This window comes from Rhinolophus sinicus, chromosome 2, assembly GCF_057876585.1.
Source record: "Rhinolophus sinicus isolate RSI-liver-muscle chromosome 2, RSI-T2T, whole genome shotgun sequence".
Classification (NCBI taxonomy): domain Eukaryota; kingdom Metazoa; phylum Chordata; class Mammalia; order Chiroptera; family Rhinolophidae; genus Rhinolophus; species Rhinolophus sinicus.
In genome coordinates, this window is record NC_142502.1 from 61,431,764 (window position 1) to 61,455,820 (window position 24,057).

The following is a 24,057-nucleotide window of genomic DNA, read 5'->3' on the forward strand; positions in this document are numbered from 1 at the left end:
CTGACTGTTTCTCTTCTCATAATGGTCTGTGAGTTAGTTCCGAGCCCCTTTATAACTCTTTTCCAAGTGAAGACACCCATTGACAAGTGGCAACTTCTGCATTGCCCAGATCTGGCTCAGTCTGGTCTGATGAGGTCCAATTTGATGCTAAACTACATTAATCTCATCTCTGTCTTGTTATGTGAAAAATAGTCAGCTGTTCACTATCTTCTGTGTAAGAAAAACAAAAATAAAATCTTAAGTATGGTTGTCACGGATTAGAACTTATGTTCAGATGTATGAGGTGCAAGTGTATTTTTTTCTGTGCCTATGATAAAGTAGGCAATTAAACAAATTAACCAACATTCATGCTGTAGCAGGAGTTTAAATTATCACAGCTTTTCTGGAAAGTCTTCAAGACCTTTAAAGTTCACAGCATTTGACCCAATAATTCCTTTTCTAGGAATCTACCTCAGAAAATAGTCAGAAATTCAGACAATCTGACATTCAGTTATATCCCTCAAAGTGTTATTTGCAGTAACAAGCAAACAAACAAAAAAAGAAAAGAATATGTAAATTCCAAATATTACAAAAATAGCTAAAAAAATAAATAAATAAAACCCTTTTCTGTGGTGTGTAATATTACATAGACATTGAAAAGCGTGTCTTTGAAAAATGTTTACTAACTTGTGAAAGTGCTCACATTCATATAATATTGAATTAAAAAGTAGAAACAAAACTCTGAGTATTTTTGTTTATGAAAAGAGAATACTGGTCCATAATCCCTTATCCCCAACTCTGAATCCCAAAGTTTTCAAAAATCGACAGTTTTTTTGTTTGTTTGTTTTGTTTTGTTTTTTGTAACATCATTGATAGATAATCCTGACCTGAACTAATGTGAGGCTCTATTTTATCTGACTTAATAAGAATATGCATCGGTTTTGTTGCAGAAATATTTAATGTGTTTATGGAGTGCTGCTCTAGTCTCTGATGGGGTATATTACGTGGAAAATGGTAGTTGTACCGTCATACTATCTAAAATCCAAACAATTCAGAATTCTGAAATGTATCTGGCCCAGAAAATTTCAGTTGAGAGGTTATGGACCTAACCAACAAAATATAATTAGTGATGTATCAGAGTGAAAGTTACAGTTGATCTTTATACTTTTCCATATTTCCCAAATGTTCTACAGTAGGCATGTGTTAATTCAGCATCAGACAAAAGTGTGTATTATTAGTTTAAAATAAACATAATTGAGACATCAGAGAATCATCTCATTTCAGTCAGAATTCTCGAATTTATCATTTACTTCCTGTGTTATCTTGCTACGACCGCTGTTTGTGTCTTTTAAACCAAGGTGGTCCAATTTGTTGAAAGACAACGTGCATGAGATGGAATAGAGAAGGAGAGACTGATTGAACATTGACCTGTCTCCAAGCTGCTTTGGGGTTCAGGAGAGCACCCGTGAGGGAAGCTCACCTACAGGAGATACAGATAGGGTTTCCATTGGGGTTGAGACTAAGCATTAATACTATGGACTGTTTTATCATGTTCTGCTTATGTGAACAGGTCAAGAGGCACAGTGAGTTTTGAGGTCATAAAAGTAGGGGGCAGGGGCAGCAGGACAGTAGGAGGGAAGGGGACATGTTAACATGCAAGGTTTACTCTGCTAATGGACAACTCTTCCTCCCCAATCAGGTGGACACTCACTAACCTGTCCCAAGGGTGCCCCGCAAAGCTTTGGGGTCCATGTCTGAATGGATTGCTGTAGCCTTCTCATCTCTCCCTTCACCCAGTTCCCTGTATCCTAAGACTCGAAGCCAGCACAGGACCTGGAAAAATTACATGTAAGTTTTGATTGAGGTTTTTTTTTCTCAAACTAAACAATGGTAAGAATTTTCTTAGGTGATAATAACAAATAGTCTAAACACACATGAATGACTTTTCTTTTAACAAAATATCTTGAGAATTATAATCGAGGAAGGTTGCTGGGGTTAGATTTAGCATATTAGTGCTGTCTGTTAACTCGGTGGTTCTTGAAACTTGAGCTTGCATCAGAATCATATGGAGGGCTTGTCAAAATAAAAGCTTGCTGAGCCTCACGCCCAGAATTTCTAAGTCAGTACATCTGGGATCGGCTGGGAATTGGCTTTTCCAACAAGTGTCCAGGGGACGCTGATAGAGTTGACCCACGGATTCTACTTTGGGCATCGCTGCTTTAGCTCAAGGGTGACTGAAAGGAGCAATGTTAAAAGTAAACAAATGTATTCAATATTCAGTATTAAACAGCACTAAATTAAGATATTTAGTGCTTCACTTAATACATCGGCGGATCTCTCAGAAAAGAGAAGTTTAAGGTCCTCTCAGCACCGTCACGTGTGAAAGTCCAGCCTGGTAGGTATCATTCTTCTGTCAGCTTTGCTCCCGAGTCACTAGCCCCAGTCATTCACTGCCCTTGGTTTTCAACAGGGATGACTAATGGCGCTGTTATTAGGATCAAGTGACAATTACACATTTTTTGCAAGTGTGTTCATGGTACTTTTAGATATACTCAAAAGGGGAAAGTCTTTGTTTTCTCAGGGTGGGAAATATATTGCTCCCTTTCAAAGTGAATCATTACATGACCCCTCATATACTTAAGTGTGACTGGATTCTACAGAACCCACGTGGGAAGGGAGGCACTTCTAATAAATAGACCCAGTCAGCAAATCCAGGTTTTTGTAGGGTTTTAAGGTGTCAGGACTGACATAATCTGACGATCACCATGCTGTTGTTTTAGCTTTGGCGCAAGCCACTTACCTCTCTGCTGAGGACAAGAATAATTTATTCCATGTTAATGGAGAAAAACTAGAAGAGTTTGGCTCAAAAAATACACACTTGGGTATATGTGAGCATTCATGTAAATGTACATATGTGCCTGTGAATATATATGCATTTTGTATATTTCTAAGCTTTCATTGCAGGAGTTTTAAACAACTTTGCTTCCCCTTTTATTTCATTGAGTCAATGTGAGTGTAAAAATAGTATGAGTGATACTGTCCAGAAGAGGTGTGAGGGCCTTTTGGGCATTTTGAATCTGTGGATCAGCACTGTGATGTTTAACATTTTACTTGGATGTGGTAAATGTTATCATTCAAAGGAGCACGTAGGACTTACAGTGTTTTTATTATAACTCTCTAGAGTTGAGAATAATCAGTGTTAATAAAGCAGTTCCTAAGGAGATATGTAATGAAGGAGCATATCTAGTCCCTAAACATTAGCAGAGCCTGAAATCCTGGAGATAGATTTAAGGGCATGTGTTTAAAATAAAAATAACAAAATCAGAAAAATAAGACCCCAAAAAAAGTGATAGGTGGTGAAAGAGTTCTATAAAGAATTGATCCAGAGCTGTCTTCTGGGGGCTTCCCAGAGGGTAACAGGGCTGGTGTTAGGGCTGACAGAATTGTGAGTGGTGTAATTATCTAGTGTCACTCCACCCTCACAAACTAAAACATCTCTGTCAAGCACTAATTAGTTATTCTGCACAACATTTTTGGAAGGAAGGTCTTCAGTTTATTAAACACCTTTACCATGAAGTGAAAGAAGTGGGCTGGATCAAATGCTTCTTAATCTTCCTCCTGCTTTGGCATATGTGAATATCCACATTCACACATCAGGTGTTTCTGTAGGATGACCTTTTATTTCAATCAGTTTCCAAGCCACAGGCTTGAGAGGGAAGAAGGCTTCTGTGACGCCTCAGGTAATCGGGGCTTTAAGCTCCTGCTGACCTGGCTCAGCCTGTCTGCATCACTCCCTGTCCCGTCAGGAGAAGCGCTCAGGTTACCTAGTGCTTAGGGCAACTCTATACAATACCTTGCACGTGTGGGGATGAGGGGCATATGGGAACCATCTGTGGTTTCCCCTCATTGTTGCTGTGAACCTAAAACTGCACTGAAACAAAGTTTATTAATAAATGGAAAAAAGAACTGAATACCAAGTAGTATAATAATTCCTCAAAAAATTAAACGTAGAAATACCACATGACCCAGCCATTCCACTTCTGGGTATATACCTAGAAGTAGGTAGAAGCAGGGACTGGAACAGATATTTGTACACCCATGTTCATAGCAGCATTATTCACAATAGTCAAAAGGTGGAACAACCCACATGTCTATCAACAGATGAATGGATACAGAAAATGTGGTATGTACAGACGATGTAATATTATGTAGCCTTAAAAAGATGAAATCCTGACATAATACAACATGGGTGAACCTTGAAGATACTAAGTGAAATGCGCCAGACACAAAAGGATAAATCCTGTACAGTCCCACATCTATGAGGTTCCTAGCATAGTCACATTTATAGTGAGAAAGTAGAATGATGGTTGCCAGGGGCTGGGATGAGAGAGGGATGGGACGTTAGTGTGTAATGGGTACAGAGTTCACTTTGGGAAGATGAAAACGTTCTGGAGATGGATGGTGGTGATGGTTGCACAACAATGTGCATGTACTTAATGCCACTGAAATGTACACTTAAAAACTGCCAAAATGGTGAATGTTGTTTTGTATACTTTACCACAATTAAAAAAAAAAAAACTGCATGTGAGAGCTCACTTTCCTTCCAGGAATACTGTGCAGAATAACCAACTAGTGCTTGACAGGGACGTTACATTCTGTGAGGGGGGAGTAGGAATGGATGGCCACGTCTGTCCCTCAGACCTCCCCCAGCCTGGAAACTTTCCCTGGCATGCTTTTGGGCAAGGGTGAGGGATCTGCAGAATGTTCTGATTCAGTCTTAAGAATAGGTTTCCTATCGGGGTAAGGACACATTTGTCAGAAACTACCCGGGAAATTTGCCATAAACAACTGTAATCTTGACCAAAATGCCCGCTACACCTATAGGAAAGCTGTTTCACGGTGATGGAGGGAAGGTGCACCCATCTGTGCTCCAGCTTCTCAGAAGTGTGTGCTCATAAACGTGTGCATACCCGGTGCACCAGCATGCTCAGGGTTATGGAGCTGTGTGCGTAGGCACGGAACAGATCGATGGAGATGGAGACTGAAACAGCAACCAGACTGAAGCCTAGTAAAAAATGAAAACTTGGAAAGAAAATTAATAGCAAATAGTTCTCCTGCAACAGGGCCTCAAATTATTATAATACCTGTTTTACATACTCCCAGGGAAATGTAATTTATCGCCTCATCACCAAATCTCTGTAGTATTGGATATTACCATACCCATAAATCACAGAACAATGTAGTGAGTGACCTGCAGTCCTGTGAGAAATATGCAGTATTGAACCCAGTAAGGTAGTCCATTCGAACACTACATTTTGGGGATTTTGCTTTTTTTACTCTATGTTTCTAGAGAGCTGGCCTGGGTCTTATATTAATTTTTGCTCCAAAAGATGCATTAGAACTGATTGTCCAGCTAGGTCTTATTTTTGGGGAAACACAGTATGTATGTATGTATGTATGGATTTGGCTTAAGGAAAAGGTATAACCAAAAAAAGAGGCAAAATAAAGTCATCAAAATTAAGATACACAAATATATATATATAAAAATCAGTCCCTTTCCAAACCTGCTTAGAAATAAACTCTCCATGCTCTTTATTTAGGTGATGGAGAATAGAGCAGAGCAACAAAGATTAGGAGTCAGTTACCATAGGGAGCTGCTAAGATATTAAAAAATTGAAACTAAAGATTTTTATAGAAAAGAAAATCCAGGTCAGCAAGTCTAAGAGCAAACTAAGCGCTTGTTCCTTCTTGGGGTCCACATGAAGCCTTTGGCATCCTAGGCTTGAGTTGAAACAACATGGACGTAGAATCTAATCAAAATTAGTTCAGCCCCCTGAGTTTGGAGACCATAATTTTTGGATGGACACACTGACACTGGTTTCTCCTAGAGAAGAACAGCAAACCAACAGCCACCCAGATAGAATGACATCAAGTGGAGAATACCAATAAAGAGAGCCCCTTGGGGGCTCTCCTTAAGGCTCACATATTTCCTGGGAGTCACATGTACCTGGTTCCAGACACTGAATTCATGTTTAGTGGTGGCTTAGCGACCTGGAACCCAACTAAACAGAACCCTGAATTGACAACCCTCCTACTTACCCACCCCCACCCTTACCCCACCCCCTCCAGCACACCCCACCCTACTGCATACATCCCACTTCCCTTTTTCAGAGATAAAGCTTCAGAAAACAAGATAGCTTTGGCTTAGTAAACGTGGAGAATAACTGTACCCAGGAGGATATTTGCAGCTGATGACACTGACCTGCTGAATCATTTAGAATAGCTAAATGTTTTATAATTAGGAAAAGACATTGCTTTGGAAAGATTTTCAACAAAAAGCATTTTCCAGCTGTCTGTCAATTAAACAGAACATTGAAACAAACAAACAAAAAATATTCTTGTACTCAAATAGGAGTGTTCACTGAGGTATTATTGCACTTATTTTCATGCCTTAATAATAATCAAAATGTTGACTTATGATAGAAAAATATACCATTCATTTTTATTCTGTACAAGTTTTGGCTTTTACCACCTTTCCAGTGCCAGAGTTTAAATTTGTTTATGTTTATTCTGTTTAGTGTGTTTGGAAGCACTCTAAAAGCTGTGATATTTGTGACATTAAAAGTGACATATAAAATAATTTTCATAAACATACATATTTAGCTCCTATAGTCATTGGGGAACCATTGGCATAGTTTTGAAGCTAATTCTATTGTTTTTTGTTTTGTTTTGGTTTTAGAATATATGATACGATTATTTGAAACATTCAGTTTCACAATTACGTTCTGCTCAAGGCATCATCATAATTAATTTTTTTATCTGCGTGTACACTAATTGTACAGATAGGGATGATGTATGGTATGATACTATGCATGCATATATAAAGCAAAAATTTCAAATGGTAATCCTTGTGGAGTCTCCAGACAAACTCAGCCACACATGTTATAAAGCTGCTTACCAGGTGTATCAGTTGTAGCACAAATAGTTTATCAACTTTAACAGTTTCCAGTCTTGTTGTCTTTTAGAAGTTGCATGTGTGCTCCTTTTTGGATGCACTTGTCACTAGCACAGTAACAACTCTCTCTGAGCTGGTGCTCATCCCAGGGGATGGCACCACTGGCTTCCAAGGACTCCCCTGTTAAGTTGCTCCTGTGAGGACCCAGGTTCCTGGAGCTTGGGTGCTGCGGGAGCGTGCGCGGACCCTGGATCACGAGAAAGACGGTTTCTGCTCTTCTGCTCCCAAACAGTATTTGCAAAGCTCTGCAGTGTAACAGGATTTTAGAGTCCTCATAGTACTTACCTAGGAGATATAATCTATTGTTTCGAGCAGATTTTTGCTGTATTTCATGCCTGATTTGTCATCCGGGCAGATTATTATACTGAGTCTTATGTAGCAAGTGTTCCTAATTATTAGAAAGAAGAGAATCAGACAATAAGAAATTATTTCCTTTTATCAAAACAGAAGTACCTTTATTTTCCTGATTGTAAAAGCAATACATGTTTGCTGTACGTAATTTATAATATAATACAATAGAGTAGAATAAAGAAGAAAATTAATTACCTGTAATCCAGTTACCCAGGTACAACCTACCTGTTGACTCATTCTTTTGTGTATTTTTCCAGACTTTTTTTGATTGATCAACTAATTCCAATGTACAAGCAGTATATTAAGTGCTCAACTAATGCCGTCGATAGGTTCTGTGACTTTAAGCAAAACTACATATAATGAAATCAGTTTTACCACAGGCTAATTGATACAAACAAGAGTTAAGTTCCTGTAGCATCTCATCAATGTGATAAAGAAAAGATGTTGAACAAAATGACCTGTTTTACTCGGGACTAATCACATCCCACAGCTTAGTGGAGTTTAGAAATCATATCTTTAGCTGTCATTTTCTAGGACAATAATCTCCTGGTTGCTTATTTTTCTCCCTTCAAATTACATTAATCCAATCTCGTAAGAACAGATACCTGTGTGGACTCACCAGTATCTTTATCAACTAGAAATTGCTATTAACTGGTCCCTACATTCTGTCAATAAAAAAATGATTACTGAGCGGCCCTGTAAGATCCCAGTGGACCTCTGGAATTATAAAAAAAAGATTCACTTATACAAGATGGTCTTAGTGTTAGGTCAACTGATGGCATTCTAGTTATTTAAAAATTCATAATCAATATACTATAAGACAATTTGGCAGAAATGGAAAAGGTTGATTAGCCAGATTCCCTCATTCCCCATCTATAATTCAAACAATAATGACTCCAATAAAATTCTAATTTTATACTTGATGGTAACAACATGAGATTTAATTATGCCCACTTCGTGTGCTGTGAACCAGAGAGTTTTCCTCCACCTTTGCATCCTTTATCCCCTTCCAAAGAAGCTTCTCTGCAAATTCCTGGTGTTCCTTGGGTTGTGCTGATATGTCTGTACTTCCCTTTGGAGAGTGCTAGGACTTTGGATCAGGGCGAATCCTAACACTTAGCCAAGGTTAGGAAGGGCTTTGAGCAAGAAAGAAAGAAAGAGAGAGAGAGAGAGAGAAAACCCAGGTGAACATTAAGGGAATTGTCAAAGGATTCACTTGAGAAATGTTGTAAGAATGTCCTCCACAAACCTTATGCCAGTAAAATAGGAAGTATGTAGTAAGCAGATGCTAGAAGAAATTTTGTTTCAAAAAATTATCTGTATTTGGCTTTGGGTATTATTAGGTCTTATCATCTTCCGTACGAGACTTAGGTTCTTTGACAGCAGGCTCTTCTAGGTTCTTCTCTGCATCCCTTCACTTCCTTTGCGTCCTTGTGTAACATAGGGACTCAGCTAGAATTGACTTGAATTAATTAATATTTCTGTGTCTCTTGAGTGACAGATGAATGAATATACTCAAGTCAGATAACTACAGTTTGCCTTTTCTACAGCAGTCGAAGGGTGCTTTGATAACTATCCACAGTTGTGTTGAATGCCCAGGTTGGGCACAGGTGTGGGGAAGTGGTATACAGTGCTTTGATCCTCCCTTGGAGAAGGATATGCCAATACAGATAATGAAAATTTGGTTCTTTGTCTTCAGTTTCGATTTGATTGCCTTGGTTCACTGAGTCACGGCGTCCGTTCTTCGGTGATACGCATGTCACCTAAGACTGAGACTGTCTCTTGGACTGTTTATGACATTGTATCTGAATTTCCCATTACATTAACAGCCAGCATTTGTCATAAAATTTCAAGAACACGCTAAAAGTTAGTTGGGTTGTAGTTGACATTGAAATTAACTTTCTCTAACCTAAACCAGTGAAAACTAAAATGCTCCTCACCACATAAAAGTTTTGCTTTCGCTGTGTTCAGACCCCTCCCACCTTGTCACAGCACACTCATTTGGAGTTTAGTTTGGGGGCGGTGTGGTTGTATCTCAGTGGTGTATGACCCACTTTTTCGTAACACTTAATTACCCATGTTTTTACAACACTCGTCAGAAGTTCTGACGACAGTGGACTATAATCCGAAAAAGACTTTCTGATCCATCTCATCAGCGCGGCTATAGTACTCAGCGTTATCGGAAGAAGGTGTCAGCTCTGCAGGGCGTGTGTTAACTACCAGAGGATGACAGAACGTTTCCTCTAGTTTCTGGATAATGAGCAAGCACACAGGTAAAGATGCCTTTCTCGGAGCTGACTCCTTTTGTGTCTTAATTATTTTGTTGAGCTGACTTTTAAATATTAATCACTACCTGCATGTGTTTGCTGTTGTGTTTTGCAGAGGGCTCAGAGGAACAGGCATTTTAATTGGTACCCTGGGACCTTAATAACTTACCTTTCCATTAAAAGTCTAAAGAGATAGTGATCAAAAATAGACTCATCCCGATCCTCTCTGTGCCCCTGGAAAACATCTTCCTCATTTTTTTTTTTTCTTATTTGTTCTCAAGGTGCTTGTCTGTCGCTATCAGCTGCTTCACTTGGCAGCGATAGCCATGTGTGAGTTAATGCTGGGTAAGCTGCAGGCTGCGGGTGTGCCTGTGGCGAAAGCAGACAGGGAGAAATGCTCAAAAGGGAAGGAAGTGCTGGCCTTGGTGGGCCAGCGAAGGCAAACGGTACTGTGCCTCGGTGAGCATTCCAGCACAGCAGGCTCAAAGCAGATTTAGGACAATGATACTGACCCAACACTGGCAATGTCAGTCCTGACAGCCTGCTGTTTTAGAATGTTTGTGTTCCTGATAGCACTTTTGTTCATTTGAAGAACTTTCCAAACACTGTCATTGTTTCAAAACAAAAGGTTGTAGGTTATCGTCTTCCTGACTGTACAGAAATGTTTTGGGGTATGTCTTTGCTGAAAGTTGGTTGACATGTGGCTTGCAGCAGGGTGTCAGTGCCGCGTGGGTCATGCTCGCCTGTGCGCTGAATGACATACCAACTGTGGAGTCTTTGAAAATGCCCAAAGATAAGTCAACGTTGTTTTCCCTGAAAGTCCTGATACAGAAAAAGAATGAAAGTACAAACACTAACTGGAAAAAATGTCACAGATTTTAGCCACTTTGCATCCCTTGTTAGGACGAACCTGGGTTGGGTTTTTTTTACATTTGTGAACTTGTACGGTAGGTGGAGCAGTGTGGGTGGCCCAGAAAAAGTAGCGGTTAGAATAAGATTTTCCATTTATTGCCCTTTGTACATGGCTAAAAATAAGATTCATACAAATCAGAATATGTAGTGCAAGCACAATCACTCTGTTAATTCTGATGACTGGCTTGCCCACATCTTTGCATCTGTCTGGTAAGTGGTGCTCTGGGAAATAAGTGTGTCTCTGTTGAAGTAGCAAAAGGCAGCCAGGTTTTTGCGCAGTGTGTCTACATGTGATAGTTTATCAGCATTTTCCCCTTCTGAAGGAAGAAAGACCCAACTCATACATACACAAATTGTGTCAATGGAAAGCTGGAAAAATGTGATAGACTCCTTGAATCTTTTTTTACAAAGTAATTGTGTTGTTTGAAATGCTGTTTTATAACATCCGTCTTCTTGGCTCATTGTTAGAAAGTTTTCTTGTACTCAGAACAGCGAGGGAAAGTTCTTAGTGGTGTTGCCAAGAGATTGGAAAACTCTTTTGTTTGTGTCGGGATGGGGTGGTGGAGAAGGGGGGACACGGAGCGCCTGCATGCCCTGGGATGTCCTCTGAACACAAATGTTGGAGGGACAGTTAACCAAGTAAATACTCTTCTTCGTCTGACTGCTGAGTCTGCTGCAACCACAGCTCAGCGGTAACGTGTCAGTTTGTGGCTCGCAGAAACACCAGAGAGAGACGGTGTCAGCATTCCCAGGAAAGGTTGTACCTTCGCGATCCCGGTGACGATGCTGTCCTCAGTCCACTGGCTGCATGGCTCCAGCATTTCCAAAGAATGAGAATGTCTGCAAGTGTTCTTTTTGAGCCTTTCAGTTTGATCGAATTTGTGAAATAAGATGAGTCAAGAGGGCAGTCATGCTAGAACCCTCTAGAAATGGAAAACTGCAAATCACGTGTCCCTTTTGGTGTCTCCAACTACAGCAGACAGTGAGGCATGGTCGTTAATGTTAGACAAGAGCTTTGGGAGAAAAAGACTCAGATAAAGTCTTAGCTTAGCTACCTGTTGACCCCATCTGTTTATTTAACCTCTCCTAGGCCTGGATGTCTTTATTGGAAAACGGGAACCAGAATAGTACCTGCCTCACAGGATGGTTGTGAGGATTACATGAGATAGATATATGCATGAAGCACAAAGCCAGCACGCAATAGAATGATGGTGGTGGTATTCTTATTCTTGCTGTTGCATCAGAAGAACGTGTTGGAGAATTTCAGGGCGTTTGGGAGGTTCCCCTATATGCTTGGAGTACAGATTTTGGAATTAAATGGACACAGGATCAGCCTCTTGTTTGTTGTTCCTCAGTCAGAAGGCTACAGGTCATTCACAGAGCAGTTGGGTGCTATATGGAGGGTTGTTTTTTCATGTGGCCATTAACTTAGCACAACGTAAGCCCCTCTTTTAAGATTAGTGCTCTGTTGAACGTGCTCAGTTATTTTTACCTTCTCACTGTCTTTGATTTAAACATGGATATTTCCATTCTAACATCTGTACCTGTTCAGTGTGATACCTGCTGAGGTACATTATGAAGAAGAGCACACCAATGTGGTAACCAAGGAAGGTTTTAAATATGTCAGGTGGGAATGGGTGAAACTTCAGGAGCAATTAGCTTCCATGGTGGTATAATTCCCTACAGGAAATACTGCATCTGTTATAATTCTGGTTACTGATCAACCCTATAGATGACCAAATGCTGACCAGCAGCAAACAATCATTGTTTCTTGTACTTTTTATTATGTCTCGCAAATTATTTTATGTTTAATCTCATATATGCCTGCCCTTCTAGGAGTCTTTTTCTGCCCACCAAAATTTTCCATTAAAAAGTAAATATGTTGTATGTTTCAGAATAAAGTCATAGTTGCTGGGATCACTTACCTTTTTGGTTAACGTTTAGAATTAGATGCTAAGAGTTCACATCAGACTCTTCCTTCATCCTCCTCCATGACCTTCCTGCGATGCAGTTTCTTCGTTTATTAAATTAAAAAAGAAATTATGACTGCACCTTGACTTTGCCTCACCTGGGATCTGACAAGAAGTGATAAATGACACCAATAAGCCAAGGAATTAAAACACAGTACAGATCTGCAACAGTGATGGCTTGGTTTTATCAATGGAGATATGTTGCTGGGATTTTTTGTTGTTGCTTTGGTGTGGTTTTTTTTAATTTCTCTCCAAATTTTCCTTTTCGTAGTCTATCCTGACATCCCAATCACAGATACAACTTCTGACTCGTAACTGGTACAATGACATCATCATCAGGGTGTCTGAGTATTTACTATTGGGACCCATCAGTCTGGGTGGAGACCCTTCGCAAGTCAGCTCTGCTAGTCAGATCAGTCTTTTATTAGAAGGGTATCCAGATTCTTTCAGTGTATCCAGACAGTGCTGCATTTTCCTTTTACGTTTTTCTTTGTTTGTTTTGTTTTGTTCTGTTCTGTTTTCCTGTTGACTGAAATGCAAGAATGCTTTTCAGGCAGAGCACATCATTCTAGGTGACTAACAAAGTTCCAAGTATTGCAGATCCAACTTCCAGCCCCTCCATGAACACATATATTCCCCGTTATCTTTGCCTGCTTTCTTGCCCTTTGCCACAGACTGAAGTTTCTATAAAAAAAACCACAGGCAAAAGAAGGTGATAAATTCGGCTCTGGCTGTGATCCCCTCCCACACCTTCCTGAGGAATGACAGAGATTCTGAGATTCATCCCACTGAACATACTGCGTGCGTTTTCCTACATGAGGACCAGTTTTAGCCTGTCCTTCACGTGCAGTTGGAGAGTACCGCTGGGCCAGCCTCATTATGCTGGTTGAAGCATTTGCAATGGAGATTGACTCTAATGATATAAGTGCATGTCCGCATGGCTGGCTGAATGCTTTCAGTCATGGAATGCTTTAGAGTTTATTGCTAATGGATGAATCCTCGGGAAAATAGGAATTTTCAATAAGATTGACATTTAGAGGGAGAAATATAAATCTAATGAGAATATTTCAGCCAAGTTTTGTAATTAGGGCTGAATGGAGTAAATCTGTCCATGCACACCACAGAAGGGCACAGCGGAAGGTGAGATTGCACACTCTGCTGTGAGTGAAGGATGAAGGTTGGTATGTATCAGTGTCAGGCCAGGACACTGTGGAGTATAAATGTTACTGTCACCAAGGGCTGCATGGGGTACCGAGGGAATTCCACTCCAGTAAATTACATTACTTAAGACAGACCTGAAGGCATTGTGTCGGAATGAGAGGAGGGACGAGAAGGCTGTCAGCACCAAGTGGAAGATATTACAGTACAGCTGGCTGCAGGGATGGAAGTCCCTGGTTTCTATTATACCTGGCTATTTGGTATTCTCCTTTGTTAATTAGTTTTCAGAGGTCACAGACGTGTACATGTGAAAGCTCATCATGTCTACTTAGGGTGTAGGTTACAATTGACCAAAGGGAATAAATGTAAGTTGACTTATATAAACTGGTTAATATTGGATTCTCTTTCTTATTATTTGTAGCTGGGTGATATTAGATGTTCAGTACGAGCTTGCCCTTCTTTTCTTTTTCTGAGAATCCAACATACATTATTAGGTTGTAACATCATCCTCTCTGTAAGGTTGGTTTTTTTCTTTCAACCCCTGCCTTAATAAGAATATATGTTTCTTTAATCCTCCCCTAACACTTGTTCCTCTCGTCACCTTCCATCCCTGAGGGAAACAGATTGCACCAGTGCATAATATTTTGTTTTGTGAAAGAACTCAAAGTTAAGAATAGTTGATTCCTAGAGTGCAACTTGTGGAGAAAAGCTATTTGTTTTCACTTCTATTTTCTTGTATCCCCCCTCAGTGAAGTGAGGCCATCTTTTTTGGTTGGTTTGTCATTCCACCTCTGGGAAGTTTTAGGAGAAGAAAATCAGAGTATTGATTGTACTGCTGCCTCCCAGGCCATTGAAGACGTACTAGCCACTTTTGTCCGTTTTGACTTCCAAAGCCAGTTTTTGAAAAAGCCAATATCAAGTGCTTTGGAATTAATCACGGTCACTTCTTAACTCTATCCATTCGGGAGAGAAAGTATGTTCTCTCCCGAATGGATAGAGATTTGAAACGACATCCATTCTGACTTTCTTAAGTATGTTACACTTTGTCCTTACTGAAATAAACCTGATAAGCATCTCTGATAATCTGTTAACAGGGAGAACACATGGCATTCTGCAGGATGTCTCTATAGGGGACCCTAACGGCAGGTTTTGAGTGACCTTTCTGAAACAGAGGGCACAAATAGAGAGCAGTGACAATAATATCTTTGATTTAACTTTTATTCTTTGCAGAATAATGCTCTATTCATATCAGGATATCATAATTTATTATTTTATAGCCATAACTACAGTCTTATTTTATTCACCCAAGCATAAAACTTAGTAGAACCAAGATACTTGAAAAACTAGTTTTGAGGGCTGAATAGGAGAAACCTTGGTTAACCATAACATGGTTGATATTTCTGTTTTATGTAAGGTACCATCACCTTTAAAATGTTGTTGATTCTAAAATAATAACTAAGTGTAAAGTGCATGATGTAAAATGTCTTAGTGCCAAGTGCCTTCCATAGCATACAAAGACTATGCTTATAGAATTGCTTTATTTAGTAGAGTTATACATAACATCTGGGTCTCTTAGCTGTGTGGGAAATGAGAGTCTCTCCCTAAATAAACTCACTAGAATTTTCCCCTTTTTAATTGTGTTCATTTAGATGGTAGTATGTGCCTTATATCTTATATTTTCTTTTTATCCATTACCTCAATTGGAAAATCGCATGTGTCTTGTTGTTGCCACAGTAGTACACGTGCAACGTATTTCTTTGTCCTGTCTCCGTGATGCATGGTGCTGACAAACTACAGCTTTGAGTTTTTCTGAATTGAATCCTGATGGCAGGAATTTAACAGCCTCTAAAGATGCTCCTCCATTCCGGTTCCTTTGTTCCTCCCTACCTATCCATGTCTGACCGTATTCCCTTCCTTTTCTTACATTAAAATTGGAAAGGGAGAACGGAGGCACTCCATAGGAGAACTAGATCTGTGGAGAATTGTACCTACTCATGCAGAAGCTACTCTTAGTTGGGAGAAATGTATAATGAACTTGAGCTTTGAGTCCTGCTGAATCTGCCATTAATGATTCCGCCATCACCGCCACCTCTCCACCTGATTATGTTTTCCTCAAAGACTCCTGGTATTTTTCCCTTCATATTCTGAATGGAGCATCTTCAAATAAAACATATCTTGGAAGGAATTGGGCCCTGTTGCCCAGCCGCAGCCCTGCCTCCTTAAGAGCTTAATGGATGACTCCTTTTTTTTTTTTTCTGAAACTTTTATTTATTTAAGTATGTTTTTCCAGGACCCATCAGCTCCAAGTCGAGTAGCTGTTTCAATCTAGTTGTGAGGGCACAGCTCACAGTGGCCCATGTGGGGATGGAACGCACAACCTTGTTGTTAAGAGCACCCGCTCTAACCAACTGAGCTAACCAGCTGTCCCTGGATGACTCTTTAATTGTCCTGTTAAGTGCTCCTATTTTGCATTACCTTAAAGTCTGCTGTGTAGAAGAAGCTTTTCTAGAGACCTTGATTTTCTTTTCAGAAGTCAACCCATTAACATTAGCAGTTTACTTACATTGTCATTATGGTGTTTCCAACCGACAACTGCTGCCACACACTGCTGCGTTCCCCAGTTCCCAGTGCTGCTGAAAAAGACACTTTTGTTCTGATTTGATGAGGGAAAAAAATGCAAACAACAACACCAGCTAGCTCTACAAGCACCACAGATCCTATAAAGACATGTTCAAATTAACAATAGGTCATTTGTTCACATATGACATAAGGATCCAAGAATTTAAACAATAAGACCTCTTGTGAAAAGTGGCAAAATATGCACCACAAACGTGGTGAAGTTCTGTGTCTCACAGAAGGCAGTTTTTACATGGGCTTCAAAAAGCCCATTAACGTATAAACCACCCTTTAAAAAAAGAAAAGAAAATCACTTGTCTCACTATAACATTCAAGCAATTTCGGTTCTAAGGAAAGCTAAAATGCATCCATTTATGTAAAGTACACGCATTATAATTTATAAAAAACATAGTACTCTATTAAGAAGTGCTACGCCTCTTCCCTCTTCCCAGAAATGGGAAATCCATTGTTTTACCAAGACCCCTCTTCTTTTGAATAACATTTATTTCTTCAAAACGAAAAAAATCCTTTAAATCACTAATATCCAAGATGAAGTTTTAAAGCTTGATATTAATTCTCTAAGTCCTCTGACATTGGTGGAGCATAGGAAGGAAATAATTCTTCTTCGAAGGGAAATTTTAATTGAATTTCCTACTTTTATTTGAACCCTATCCTTTTTTGCTTTGAGTCTTTAAGGAAGGCTTGGTGTATTTGCAAACCCCAGCAGGGCTGTGGCAGAAAAATGCAGAGCTTTCCTTGTCATCTTGGATCAGGTTCTCTGACAATGCCCCAAAATTGTTCCTAATTTGATGATTCTGGTTTTTAAAACGTGACCTTCCAAGAAACATGTGTATGTGTTGGGGGACAGGGGAAACACCATGATTTAACTGGCCAAAGGTGTTCCATTGAGCTGACTTAGTGTTAAACAGTAAAAATTTTCAAGTATTTGCAAATGGATATATATATATATATATATATATATATATATATATATATATATACATACACACACACATATATATACATATATATACACACATATATGTATATATATGTGTGTATATATGTATATATATGCATATATATGTATATATATACACACATATATATACATATATATACACACATGTATGTATATATGTGTGTGTATATATATGTATATATATATATATGCATATATATGTATGTATACACACACACACACACACAGTTTCCCCGAAAATAAGACCTAGCTGGACAATCAGCTGTAATGCATCTTTTGGAGCAAAAATTAATATAAGACCCAGTATTATATTATATTATATTATATTATATTATATTATACCCGGTCTTATAGTAAAATAAAACCGGGTCTTATATTAATTTTATACACACACACACACACACACACACACACACACAGCATTCTTGCAGAATCCTCCTAATTGAAGAAATCTTTCATCTCCATCTCTGTTGACAGAAATGATTGCCTACTGATAATTGTTTTGTTTAAGTGTCTGATGATATGCCAGGAATTAGAGCATTCTGTGTTAGGTCATCTTTAATTATGCATGTACCACCTGTCAGCTCTAAATCAGTACCAGATTAGATCCTCGAGGAGTCAGTTTGTGGAGTGTTAGAGGGAAGCTGAGGTGATCGCTTTTAGAAACAACAAACATAGATAGTAGTAAACATGGCTTATAACCTGCAGCTTTTTAAAGGACCCTCATTTTCATTGTTCTTGAGCAAGGATAAGCCATTGGTACATCTGAAAAATGTTTGAAATCTTGCCCAAGCTACCTCAAGTAAAGATAAATTACTGCAGGAGAGGATGGTCGTCCCATCTGTTGCATTTCCTTTTTGCTCCTTCTCATCATTATAAACGAGCCAGGGAAAAGCTCAGAAACATTTTTTATAAGCTATGTGAGGACAGGAAATATGTTAACGATGTTAGATTTCATACATTTCAGGGGTTTTTTCAGTAGTTGGTTGGCTTTTTTTAGAAGGACAAATGTGGGTTGGAAATAATGCTTGTTACCCTCTGTCAGCTTTTGGTAGTTTTATTCTCACTTTTCAGGGTTGTTTGGGACTTTCTGGTGGGATGTTTAGGGTTCTTTACTGAAAGTTCTGTTCTCTCTTCTATCCTTTGATAGCATGGATTTGTGAAAGGTGTTTCTCTTTGTTCATCAGTCAAAGGTTTAAGGGAAGAATTGAGTTATTACAGACTTTTCGTAGAGGAGGGGGTCGGATGACTGAGAGGCTGAAGGCAGAGAAGGGACAAAAAAAGGAAATAGCAGGTGGATGAGTTATCATGTGGTGAGTTTCTTGGACTCCCCTGCAAAGGTGGGGCCCCTAGCCTGTCTGCTGTCCCTCCTGAGAACACTACCTCGTTAAGAATTTGTAATAGCTGTAGAAACGGGAATTTGGAGATCCTGAAATGCCTTCTTTCAAACACTGCTGGCTAGAGGCACTGAAAAGAAAAACAGGTCAGCTGATAAAGGGGCGAAGACCTCTGACCCTCATGCAGTTCTGCCTGAGCTCCTGGTCCAGCCCACAGCTCTGAAGAGCCCTGAGCTGCCGTCTCATGCTTGAGGCGCCATTTGCCTCTCCACCCTAGTCAGACAGTCCACTGAGCTAGAGGTACAGTGTCCAAAAAGACAAGCAGGAGCAAAACACTTACGGCAGTGATGTTGCCAGTGCTTTGCCTGTTTAATGCTCACTTAATACTTGCAGCACGCAGGTGTCAACAGGAACGACTTTAAACTCCATGCAATGGATACTTCCTAAAACAGGAGAACATAGTCTATCCCAGGCTTTGACAGAAAAGCACAGCAGAGGGGGAAGCGAAGCCAGAGAAAAACTGAAGAAAGGAATTGAAAAGAAGAAGAAGTGGGGAGGCAGGGAGCAGTACATGCCAGCTCATCTTTGCAAAATCTTTTCCATCTACCTGGAAAGCTCTCTTCACCTGGTTAACTCTTACTTTGAGTTGTTCAAGCATCATCCCCTCCAAGAAGTTTTCTTTGCCGCTTTCAGGCAGACTTAGCTGACCCCGCTCTGATCCTCTAGAGCACAGCCTGCCTCCCTCAAAGCACTTATCATGCCCTGTACTACAAGACCTCGATTATTTATCTTTCTACCCCACAAAGTGGTTGCTGAAAAGCTAAAATTATCTTAATTGTGGCAGTGGAGGTCTCATGCCCGAGAAAGAGTAGTAATGATTTCATTGGACTCCACAGTCCTTAGAGCACATTAAGAGTATTATAATCAATTTTGGACAGTACATTAGGCCAGAGAAATAGACTAACTTGAATACTTCATGAGCAGGGATCAGGAATGGAGAGGCCATCGGAGAATGTGTCTTACAATCAGTGGTGGAAGTAACCGAGGAAGGTTAGCCTGGAGCAGAGAAGAAGAGGAGACCAATGGCTGTATTTAAATATACGCAATGTTATTGTTATTCTAGAAAAAGCAGAACCAAAAAGTAGACGTCCTAGAGAAAGAGATTTGGACTCAGAACAAAAATTTCTAGCAGCTAGAGCTAGCCTGCTGTGGAACCAGTGGCCCCATTTGGTACAATGAACCTCCATGACTAGAATAAGAATCATTATCTTTTAGGGCCATTTGGGAGCTGTTACAGACAAGATCGCCACCTTGGGTGGGAGCACAGACCGGATAACCCTACCATTGTTTTTAAGGCTCAGAGTCTCCATTCCGTGCAGAATCAGGATGGCCATAGGACATCAGCCCCAACCTCCATGTAGCATCTGATTGTTCTGGTACTCAGCCCTCATCTTCCCACAAATTATAGGCTGCAGTTGGGGATGGTGGGAGAAAGGGAGCTGGCTGCTTCCTGAAGGAGCCTGTACAGTGAAACAGAAGGAGTCCTGGATTGTATCCCAGTTCACATGCATCCTGGCCTCTTGCTGGCTGGGTGACTACTAATGGCTGCCTCGGACCTCGAAGCCTCCATTTCTTGCCATGCAAAATGGAAATAATATTGTTCACTTCACAGACTTGTTTTGAGGCTTACGCAAGGTTAAAGGAGGCCTTTGTAGAAAGCAGCATGCTCTCCAGAGGTGGCTGCTTGCCCACAGCAGCAGCTCCACCATGAACAACCTCTGAATTCAGTGTTGTCACCAGTATAGTCACACAGTTACCTTCCTTGCACTGTTGCTGAGAGCTCAATGACTAAATAAAATGCTGCATATAAAAGCAGCCAGCGCTGAGTAGGTATTCCTGATTGTCAGCCTCCTCTGGAGCTGGAAAGACTAGTAGGAGGCTGTCCTGTCTCTGCCAGCTCTGCTGATCAGGTCCTGTGAAGGTTCTCACTTACCTGCCCCCAAGAACTGACCTGAAGTCCACACCCCTTTCTGCTCACCCAGCTCGTCATCTCAGCACAGAGACACCTCTGCTTTTTCTCTTTTTTTTCCTTCCTTCCTCCTCTGCTTCCATCTCTTCCCAACACTCTTCTTATTTCTCTCCAGCTAATTTCCTTCTCTGCCTTCGTTTCTGCATTCTGGGTAGGATTATTCTGATGAGCACGAAGTTTAAAATATGATTTTCCGTAAGTTTTGTTTTTGTTTTGTTTTTTTGTTTATTTAAAATGAGGTTTTTCTGTAGCTTGGGGCAGGAGAGGGTTTTTTCATTTCCTTCTGAATTTTCTTCAAGTTATTTTCTTTCTAATGTTAACATTTTCCCATTCTTGGGTCCCTTGGGCTCGTAGTCATTAACTTGCCAGACACACAGCAGCCGAATGTGCTTATGACGTTGCCGAGTTAGGAGAGTGTGGTTCACAGAAAAGCTAACCCATGTATTAACTCAGACAGAGCAAATTGCTAAATAAAGAGCTCTAGAAAGCCAATTTGCCTCTCTTGTTCCCGTCCTCTCCCCCTAAAAGGGGGTTGCTGAAACAGAAAAAACAATGGGCTGGGGAAGGGAAGTTTCAACCATTTTACTGAATGTGAAATTGGAACACTGCCATCCAGATTCAGACATCTCATCTATCCATCCGTCCATCCATCCGTCCGTCCGTCAGCCACTAAACGTTCAGGAAGCAGGTGTTTGTCTGACACCCAGCGTGAAGTCCTGGGCAGATGCTGGGTGAGTGACAGGGCCCCTGCCCTCAGCCTTTCTCCCGTCTATTCTGCTATTGGAGCAGCTGGGACAGAGGCTCATTTCATCTGTGTGTCTGTGTTCCCAGCCGTCCTCATGGGATCTAGTTCCCTAAATATGGGAGTGACAGTGGGCGCTACAAGATAGAAGGAGGGAAAGAACGAAGGAAGGAAAATAGTCGAAGGAAGAAAGGAAATTGTATTATATGTAGTACGAGGGGTATATATTGGTGCGCGCTCTAAGTGCCATTTAATGATTGCAATGAGAGCCCCAGGAAACATCCCTACATATGGAAATCTGAATGACGTGTACAGGGAAGTGATGCTAATTACCCTCATCCATGTAGAAGCCACACATTGTTCTCCAGGTGCATTTCCTAGAACACAGTTCTCCCAATTTTTCTCTCACTAAGTTACGTTGCTTTTTATTTAGCAGAAGAACGCAACTTAACCCTCTAGTCATTTCTGATTTTTAAATCAGAACACTGAATTGTTTCCCTGCCAAGGAAAATAAGAGAACAATCTATTTCTCCCCCTGTCTTGCGGATCACAGCGTTTCTTTGGGGCGGTGGACCTAGTGGGAAGAGCACCGCCTTTACTTCTTGGGGCAGCCTATGACTCAGCAGCAGCCAGTTAATTCACGCATGTCCCTGGACCTCGGGGTCTTCCTGGGGGGGGGCTTTGTGTGCACCCCTAGGTTGTCCTGACAATCACGTGAGAAGAGATTTATACAAAAGCACTTTGAAAGCGAAGGTGCTAAATATGTTAGGAATTTTATGATGAAATATAAAGATGTCAACTCTATTTTTCACAGCACGTTTATGTGTTTTTATAAAATCTTGGCATAACACTTGAGGTCATTTGCTTTCTGTGATTTAGTCAACTGCCAAATCCCATTTACAAGAAACTCGCAACGTCCTAAAAGAGAAGTAATTTTCTCCTTTTTTTTCCAGAAAAATCTCTGGACCTTTGTCTTGTTAACAAATACACAGTGGGTATTTTTTTCAGAAACAAGTGTAAAGATATTTGAGCTTTGAAACTTCCACTCCTCTGGGTTTCCACGACGCCTTGTTCCTCGTATGTTCACCCCACTGCTGGTGCGAAGTTGTGTAAAGCTCTGCCCCCACCCTCAGAGTTCACTGTCTAGCAGAGGACATAAGACATTCACAGATAGCTGTGACATAGATGGCAAATGACAGGTACCAATTTATTTGATAGGTAGAGCTGGGAGTAAGGACATATCTGGTGAAGGTAACTAACCTTGTAGGCAGGGGAAGGAGAAAAGAAAAAGCAAGACACATTTGAGAATCCCAGTATTGTCTTAGCATTTACGATGTTGTGCTTGTCTTATCCTTTTATTATCTCTCAGGCTCCTTGAGAACAGAGACTTTCTGGTTTAACACCGCTCTCTGTGGTGATGCATGACGTGAGCTTACAAATGGTAGTAGGTCTTAGGGAATGGTTGCTTGAGCAACTGTGTTCTGTACCATGTCATGCAAAATTTCAATCTCAAAATTGATACCCCTATTAAAAAAAAGTCATTAACTTGATTCAGTACATAAATGGCATTTTGTGAACTCGGGGGGAAAATAAAAACAAACAAATGCTGACTTCAGTAAGAGTTCTAGAACACATTCAGAATAAGGAAAGTGATTTTGTTTACGCTTGGAGGGCAAACCAAATGCCAAGAGATTTCAAGAAACTCTCCCTGCAACAGAAAATGTGGCTGGTAGAATGCCTGTGTCCATGTGTAATTGAGTTTCCCTTCTGTTGGGTTTAATTAGGTAACAAAAGCTCCTTTTACCCAGCACCCTATATGGTACAGTGATTTAGCCACTAGCATTATACTTATTGCAGGGTTTGCTAGAGTCCCTGATTCTGTGCTAGAATTTACAAAAAGAAATATTTGTTAAATACCTTGATGTATCCCTAGGGTCTAGAATGATGCTTGGCGTATAGTAGGTGCTTGATAAATATTTGCTGAATAAATGAATGGATGTGTCAATTCCCATTATGACCTCTGGGGGCTAGAATGATGAGTACTGCACAGTCTTTGCCCCAGGAATCCCATAATCTAATGAGGAAGACAAATACATGAAGCCAACGCTCATTATAGGAGGTGGGAAAATAACGATAAAGATATGCAAAGAATTTATTTTCTGTTATTTAAGTGAAACAAGAAGTATCAAAGCACAACCAGCTTTTGTCACTTGTCCCATCCTTTTGTTTTACTAGCCTTTGTCCTAAGTTTCAAGTTTCCTGGGTGGTAGAAGCACATGATAAGCTCCAAGATGCAATCTGTGCTGAAGGTTGTACAGGGAGTAAAAGTGCACGTCCGACTCTCAGGCCAAAGCCAGTTGCCATGTAAGAACAGACATTATGGGGTTGAAGTTGTTCTTTGCAGCATCCTTGCCAGTTTCCTTTGCAGTTCCTCCTCCGCTCTCTTCCCCGGTAAAAGTTGGTGTTCCATAGCTGCCTGCAGAGTTTCGGCTGCCACCTAAGTGCTGAGGACTTGACTAGCTCTTATCTGCAGACGTCTGTCCTGCGCTTTATACCAAACTGCCCACGCCACGTCCCTCAGGTAGTTCATATTCAATCTGGCCAGACTGGAACTTGTGACCTGACCCTCCCATTCCCTCTGTCACTAATAATCCTTCCATATCCACCCATGAGATGCGCCCGGGAGTCCTCCTTCCTCC

General features: G+C 40.5%; 1 protein-coding gene across 13 annotated transcripts in view; it reads left to right on the forward strand.

Annotated features, from left to right (window-relative positions):
* BACH2 (BACH transcriptional regulator 2) overlaps positions 1–24,057 on the forward strand; it is a 327,244-nt gene that overhangs the window by 183,133 nt on the left and 120,054 nt on the right. For 7 of the 13 annotated variants that reach the window (XM_074333302.2, XM_019743260.3, XM_074333304.2 and 4 more), the window contains one exon: positions 1,679–1,827. The exons of 5 other annotated variants lie outside the window; for them this stretch is intronic. The gene's annotated coding sequence lies outside the window, so the exon portion shown is untranslated. Of the gene's footprint in view, positions 1–1,678; positions 1,828–9,408; positions 9,619–24,057 lie in introns of those variants that run through there. One more of the 13 variants, XM_074333307.2, reaches the window with a different exon arrangement.